General features: G+C 42.1%; 1 pseudogene; it reads right to left on the bottom strand.

The window, feature by feature from the left end:
* Positions 1-417: 417 nt before the first annotated feature.
* Positions 418-785, bottom strand: LOC110308609 (small ribosomal subunit protein uS8 pseudogene; annotated as a pseudogene).
* Positions 786-8,144: the final 7,359 nt, after the last annotated feature.

Below are 8,144 nucleotides of genomic sequence, written 5' to 3'. Positions count from 1 at the left end.
AAGTCACAGAATTAATGTGTTTGAGTTAAACTATGGCATTACATTTGTTATATTTGGTGCTTGTATATTTAGTATATTGGGTGCCCCTGTGTTTGGTGCATAAATGTTTAGAGTTGTACCTCTTGATGGATGGCTCTCTTAATTAATATATCGTGGCCTTCTTTATTTCATCCAGTTACTTTTGGTTGGAAGTCTATTTTGACAGATATTAGAATATCAGTGCCTGACTGTACTCTAATTCCATAGCTTAAAGTTCCCTTTCATAGACTTTTCCACTAAAGTGATACTGTCTTTGATAATGAGATGTGTTTCTCAAAGGCAACAAAAGAGTGGATCCTGTTTTCTAATCCAATCTACTAGTCCCTGTCTTTGTTTTTCCCCCCACTAAGGCCTTTTATTTACACATGGCTTACATCTCTAGAAAACGAACCTGAGGATTTTTCCTCCTGTGTGTTTTTATCTTGCTTCTTTATGGCCCACGATGCCAGCTAAGATCACCAGTACAATGAAAATAACTGATAGGATGGGAGCAGATTATTTTGCATATCAAATATAGGGCTGATCACTCCACACTTGTTCAGCCTGCCTGTGAGGTTCACAGTGACTTCCCCAGCTCAATAATCATCCATGATTTCAAATCCACCAGTGAAACCATGTGTCATCATTACAGTTGGGAACTGCATGATGACTTTGTAGCATCTTCAGATGAGGCCCTGACATTTGCTTCTCTCCTCAGAACTGTGAATACTCTTGAGACCATTGAGAAGAACTCTCATGTGCACCATGGTGATAGTGCAGAAAGATGATGGAAAGTTCATCTATGTCTTTTGATTGAGGAAACTGAGGCCATTAATATTCAGAGTTATCTTAGAAAATTATGTATTCATTTCTGTCATTGGTTTATTTGGGCTGTTTTCTTTTTCCTTGTTTGATTAACTAGCCTGACACTGCTGATTTTTCTCCTGAGGCCTCTTGGTAGTGTTTATCTTTCTCTTCAGTTTAAAGTACTCCTTTAAGTATCCACTGTAGAGCTATCTTCATAGTCATGAATTCTTGAGCCTGCTTTTACTATGGAAATTTTTTGTTTCTTCTTTAATTATGATAGTTAGTTTTGTTGGGTATAATTGTCTGGATTGGTGGTTATGGTTTCTCAGAGCTTCAAATACATCTTCCTACATCATTCGTGCTTTGAAAGTTTTTCCATCATTAGCTGTTATTCTGATTAGACTTGATATGTAATTTGTAACTTTAGTGTTGCAGCTTTCAATACTCTTGCTGCTGTTGTTGTGTTTTGATTAGAAAATAATATGGGGATTTTTCTTCTCTTGTATAGTAGGTATTTGTTTTAGTTAGAGTTTCTATTGCTACAAAGAAGTACCATGATCAAAAAGCAAGTTGCAAAGGAAAAGGTTTATTTGTCTTACACATCTACATTGCTGGTCATCATTGAAGGAAGTCAGGGAAGGAACATGGAGGCAGGAGCTGAAACAGAGGCCATGGAGGGGTATTGCTTATTGGCATTCTCCCCATGGCTTGCCCAACCTGCTTTCTTGTAGAACTCAGGACCACCAGCAAAGGAATGGCACTACTTACAATGGATTTGGCCTTCCCACATCAATCTCTAATTAAGAAAATGTCCTACAATTGGATCTTATGAAGGTATTTTCTCAATTGTGATTCCCTACTTTCAGATGACTCTAGATTGTGTCAAGTGACATTAACTATCTAGCACTGTGTCCTAAATACCTCTTGTACCTGGATTGGAGTTTTCCCCTCTAGATTCTGGAAATTGTCTTTAGGTTTTATTGAAAATACTTTTTGTTCTTTTGGCATATAATTCCTCTACTTCTGTGCTCATAATTTGTACATTTGGTATTTTCATAGTGTCTAAAACTTTTGCCTATTCTGTGGATATTTTTATAATCATTATTTCTCAGAGGTCCTGCTTGTGGCAGCCCTGGATGAATCCTGAGAACTTGGCCTCCCTTGGGGACTAAAGTGGCATCACCAGTGGTGGCTCAGCAAAGCAGCCAGCAGTGTCAGGAGGCCAGCCTAACCTTGTGAGGATGGGGAGGGAAGAGCATCAGAGCATCAGTATAGCCTGTTTCCTTCCCTGCTGGACTCCTGGCTTCATAGGTGATGCTGCCTGAATTTCCTAGTTGTACAATGCATAGCCATGATGAGGATGTCAGACTTGAAGGAAGCTCAGATGCTGGAGGTTCAGTTTGTGGGAGACTATAATGTTATTAGTCAAATTCTTGCTAGAGAGGGAGGTACTGAGTGAGTGTATTGTCAAAGACTTTTGAATCTGGAGTTAAGTTTATTCATGAAGGTTTTTCTGTATTCCAGGGTTTCATCACATCATCACCGTTCTTCTTTCAGTATGGGCTTATCCATCTTTTTTTCTTAGAGGGTGCTCTGCTTCTGCCCACTCCTGGGATTGTCTTTTGTGCCAGTTTGCTAAGGTAGGGGAAAAGCTGGTGGGCTAGTTATGTCGTCTTTGGTGTGCTGGCAGAGCTCTGAGTTCCTCAGTCCTGTCTTCCTATACAATGTGACTCTGCAGCAGTCTATATGCCCAACATCTTGGGGATGCCATACAGTGTTTGGATACTCCAGGCCTATGTGAGCCCAAGTTCTATCTTACTCTAGGGTTGTCAGTCCTTGTATCTGCCACGTGGTGCCTGGCATGCTACAGGTTTATGTGTGCTCAAGCCCTGCCTTATCTACAAACAGCCAGTTTGCCTTTCCTAGGCATCCTGCTTCTGGTTTCATGGATCTGTGTTCACCCAAGCCCTTTCATACCACCCCACCCTGGTCTGTTTATATTGTGTTTTAATCTCAAATCCCATTTGCCTATTGCTATTACAGGAAGCCGTTGACTGTATGTATTAACCTTGTGGGCTGCAACCTTTTTACAACTGTTTGGAAGGTGCAAGAGCTTCATCATCATCATCATCACCACCACCATCACCACCACCATCACCATCATCATCATCATTCCTTTGGCTTACCACACAATAGTCACATCATCTGAGCTCATGGGTAGTTTTCTTTTTTTCTTGACAATCTATATCATTTTGTCCTTTCCCTTTCTCGTTTCATGGTTTGGGTTAGAACTAGTATTGCAATATTGAAAAGCAGTGGTGAAAGAGGATGCCCTTGCCTTGCTCCTGTTCTTAGTGGGAAATCTGTATTTCTAATCATTATCAAGCCTTCCTGGTTTACTGAGAATAATTTTGCCTCAAGTAAATCCCACCTGTAGAAATTAGGTTATTCTTCCTCCCTATGCTCCTAGAAATATGACTCAGACTCAAAATGTATTTACAAATACCTTGGACATATAGCTAGGCTCTTCTCTGACTAGATCATAACTTAAAATAACCCATTTATTCTAATCCGCATTCTGCCATGTGGCTGGTTCCCTGTGCAACATGTGTCTGTCTCCTCACATCTTCCCAGATGAATCTCTTGCTTGGCACTATCCCAGAATCCTTTCTGCCTCCTGAATGTCCCACCTCCTATTTCCTGCCTGAACCATAGGCGATCAAATTTATCATTGACAGGTGCCACATTCATAGAGACACAAGACATTTTCTCTACACTCACTTGGTAGTAGTATAGACAATTTGTATTTGTTTTTACAAAGGCTATTGGTGTATCATTTTCTTTCCTTATACTGTTCTTTTCTGGGCTGGACACTTAGGCAACCCTAACTTCACCAGTGTTCTGCTTTGATCCTGTGGATGGGATTTTTAAAAAGTTAATAGAATATGTTATTTGTGTTTGGTATAATTTAGCAATAAACCAACCTGGGTATGGTACTCTGCTGTTGATTCAGTTTCTTTGGTCAATGGGGAGTAGGTTTATTTTCAACATCTGACTCTCTTGTATGAACTTTGGCAAAATGTATCTTTCTGTAGACCTCTACTCCATGTCATTCATGCTATCAAAATTTTGGTCATCATCCTGAGTGAGGTAACACAATCACAAAGGAACTCACACAATATTTACTCACTGATAAGTGGATATTAGCCCAAAACTTAGGATACCCAAGATATAAGATACAGTTTGCTAAACACATGAAACTCAAGAAGAATGAAGACTGAAGTGTGGACACTATGCCCCTCCTTAGAATTGGGAACAGAACACCTATGGAAGGAGTTACAGAGACAAAGTTTGGAGCTGTGATGAAAGGATGGACCATCTAGAGACTGCCATATCCAGAGATCCATCCCATGATCAGCATCCAAACGCTGACACCATTGCATTCACTAGCAAGATTTTGCTGAAAGGACCCAGATATAGCTGTCTCTTGTGAGACTATGCCGGGGCCTGGCAAACACAGAAGTGGATGCTCACAGTCAGCTATTGGATTAATCACAGGGCCCCCAATGGAGGAGCTGGAGAAAATACCCAAGGAGCTGAAGGGATCTGCAACCCTATGGGTGGAACAACATTATGAACTAACCAGTACCCCAGAGCTCTTGACTCTAGCTGCATATGTATCAAAAGATGGCCTAGTCGGCCATCACTGGAAAGAGAGGCCCATTGGACATGCAAACTTTATATGCCCCAGTACAGGGGAATGCCAGGGCCAAAAAAATGGGAATGGGTGGGTAGGGAAGTAGGGGGGAGGGTATGAGGGACTTTTGGGATAGCATTGGAAATGTAATTGAGGAAAAGATGTAATAAAAAATATAAAAGAAAAACAAAAAAATGTTCCTTGATGATATTTTTAATTGAAGTGATATAAATAAATTGTAGTGATGTTGTTGTCTTTTAAAAGAAAACCTCTATCAAAAGAGGTTTTGTTTTTAAATTTAATGCAGTCCTTTGGATAAGAATAGATGTCCTATGTGTGTGAGGTTTCATGAGTGTGTGTGTGTGTGTGTGTGTGTGTGTGTGTGTGTGAGAGAGAGAGAGAGAGAGAGAGATTGTAAAACTTAAAGATTGACAATGGGTTTTTTTTTTTTGTTTTTGTTTTTGTTTTTCCAAGATATCGCCTACCTTCTTTTTTGAGACGGTCCCTTGGTGAGCCTGAAGCACATTTATTTGGTTAGGCTATATGGCCAATGAGCTCTAGGGATCTATCTGCCGACTCCACCCAACCAGTGCTGGAGCTAAAGATGTTCGTTGCTCTTGGCTCTTACATGGGAGCTGAGGATGTGATGTGAATCTCCATGCTTGTGCTTTGCCATTGCTGCCATCTCTCAAGCCTCACACCTTTATTTTAATATTGCATCTTCCTGAAGGAGTAGCTTAATTCCATTCTCAACAGTGCAGGACACAAGCATCAGATGCCCTCCGTCCAGAGCTCTGTAGCTTCCTCCAGATTCCCAACTTTTATAAATTTCAGTTGCTTTCCTTTGCTCTCCAGTTCTGGAAGTAATGAAGTTCTTGACATTGCTACCTTTCATTTGCATATTCATTTCTCACAGGGTCTGGCTATACAGCTCTGGCTGAACCAGAACCACTATGTAGCCCAAGGTGGCCACGAACTCGTGGAACTCGTGGAAATATTCCTGCCCATCCAGTAAGTCTTGGGATTGCTGGAGTGAGCCACACAGGCTCACAGTCGCTCACTTGAAACATCTTCTCTGCCCCTTCCTTTAGCTACTTAGTGATTTTATTTATGCCTAGACAATAAATTCCCTTTGTTCAAATGACAGTACAGTCCCTATCCTGAATGGTACGGCTGTGTGTACGAGCTAAGACTTTTCTGTTTTTTTATATTCAATGTGGCAGGAAGATATTTACCCCTGTCTGAGAATCTGTGATTGATTTGTAAGAAACAAATGCAGATGAATTCATAGCAAACAATGTGTTCAGTTGGAAAGAAAAGTGAGAGAAACCCATGAGCAGTAGAGCTGAGTGTGTTTGCATCACCACGGGCTCCATACCCGAGCAGCTTGGTCAAGAGCCCGCCTGTATTTTTGCTTCACTCTGAAAGCCAATAAATCCCCAAACACCACCATTACAGTAAAACAAGCTGCAGAGCCCAAGGATGGATTTCCTGGAAGGATGACAGAGATGTTCTCATGGCACCGCGTGCATACTGCAGAACTTGCTGAGAAATCAAATGTCACAGGGCTCCTGCTTTGCCTTGAGGGGAGACTTGGAAAGGTGTTCCAGAGGGGAGAGAGCATGGCCTGATGGTTGTTCACTTCTGGGAAGATCCTGGAGCAGCCTAAGGGCAGAGGGGAGAAGCCTTAGGACAGAGGAGAGAAGCCTGAGGACAGAGCGGAGAAGCCTAAGGACAGAGGGGAGAAGCCTGAGGACAGAGGGGAGAAGCCTGAGGACAGAGGAGAGAAGCCTGAGGACAGAGTGGGAGCAGCCTGAGGACAGAGGGGAGAAGCCTGAGGACAGAGTGGGAGCAGCCTGAGGACAAATTTTGAACAGTTTGAAGTCAGGGTTGCCTCTGAGAGAACCTGGATAGAAAGGATAGAAAAATTAAGGTGCACAGGACCAGAAAGGAGGCTGTTGGTTGAGTTCAGATAAAGCCTCTTGCTAGCTGAGAATCAGGAATTCTAGCACAATTAACGTTGGCAATGAAGCTTTCTTACGTGGAGATAGCCATGTCTGGGAATGAATGGAGTAAGTGAACACAGGCTGTTAACTTGAGCTTGGTTGGCCATGTGAAGGATCCCAAAGCCTCCGACCAATGAGAATGGCAAAAGCCTTCCCTGGGTCAGATTCAGGGAAATGGCAAAACCTTCTCCTGGTCCTCACGACCACGGCTTCCTTCTTCCAGATATTTACAGCCTGAGGCTACTCCCCTTGTGCCCCAGGCCTCTTCTTCCAGCTGCATACAGTAAACTCACTTCTTCAATTCACAGGCATGAAACAAACGTGCTGAGGACCCAGGCTGCTGCTGCTGGGTCTCCGTCAGAGCACAGAGCCCACCCAGTCCCAGCTTTTCTGTGTGTCTGTGTCTCTCCTTTCCTCAAACTTATGTGGCCCCAGTCAGGTCTCAACAACAGTCCTTCTATATAAAGACATTTTAGAAAAGAGAGTTAAAATATGAGTTATGCTTACGTGCCCGAGCATGTGTGACCTGCACACATGACCTTACTCCTTTCCCAGAGAGAAACCAGAAGGATCCCTGAGAATTTCACAAACAAGGCCCTGCAAGCTGTTGTTTACACCGCCAGCTCCTGACTTCCCTTACAACTCTTATTTTCTGCAGTGTTACCATATTGTGACCTCTGGCATACCTTCGGGACTACCCCATGATCTCATTTAGATTCAGCAAACTTTAAAGAAAATAACTTCCAAACCCAACAAAATCTTTACATATGGCTGCAACAGATCATAAAACATAACTTTAAAGTATTTATTTTAATTTTAAGAGTTTTATTTTATTTTATGTATATAGCTATTTTGCCCACATTTATATCTGTGCACCACATTCATGCTTTTCGTCCACAAATGCCCTGGGACTGGGGTTATAAACAGTTGTAAGGTGCTTTTGTGGGTGCTGAGAAGCCAACCCAGTCCTCTGGAAGAGCAGTCAGTGCTCTTAATCACTGAGACACTTCTCCAGAACACTTTACTAACTTTTAATTATATGTATGTGTGTGATTGTGTGTGCATGCTGTGTGAGTGAGTGTATGTATGTGTATATGTGCATGCTGTGTGAGTATATGTTTGTATGTGTATGCATGCTATGTGAGTGAATGTATGTACATGTATGTCTGTGTGTGCGTGCTGTGTGAGTGAATGTATGGATGTGTGTGTCTCTGTGTACATGCTGTCTGAGGAATCTGTATGTGTGTGTGCATGCTGTGTGAGAATATGTATGTGTTTATGCTGTGTGAGTATATGTATGTGTGTGTGCATGCTGTGTGAGTATATATATGTGTGTGCGCGAATGCTGTGTGAGTATATGTATGTGTGTGTTCATGCTGTGTGAGTATATGTATGTGTATGTCTGTGTGTGCATACTGTGTGAGTATGTGTATGTGTGTCTGTGTGTGCATACTGTGTGAGTATATGTATGTGTGTCTGTGTGTGCATACTGTGTGAGTATGTGTATGTCTGTGTGTACATGCTGTATGAATGAGAACCTGCAGAGTCTGGAGGTGTCGGACAATCTGGAGATGGATTTACAGGTGGTCACAAGCTATCCAACATGGGTGTTGGGA

The sequence above is a fragment of the Mus caroli genome, unplaced genomic scaffold, assembly GCF_978045245.1.
Source record: "Mus caroli unplaced genomic scaffold, Mus_caroli_1 scaffold_15, whole genome shotgun sequence".
Classification (NCBI taxonomy): domain Eukaryota; kingdom Metazoa; phylum Chordata; class Mammalia; order Rodentia; family Muridae; genus Mus; species Mus caroli.
This window is presented reverse-complemented; position numbering and strand designations above follow the sequence as displayed.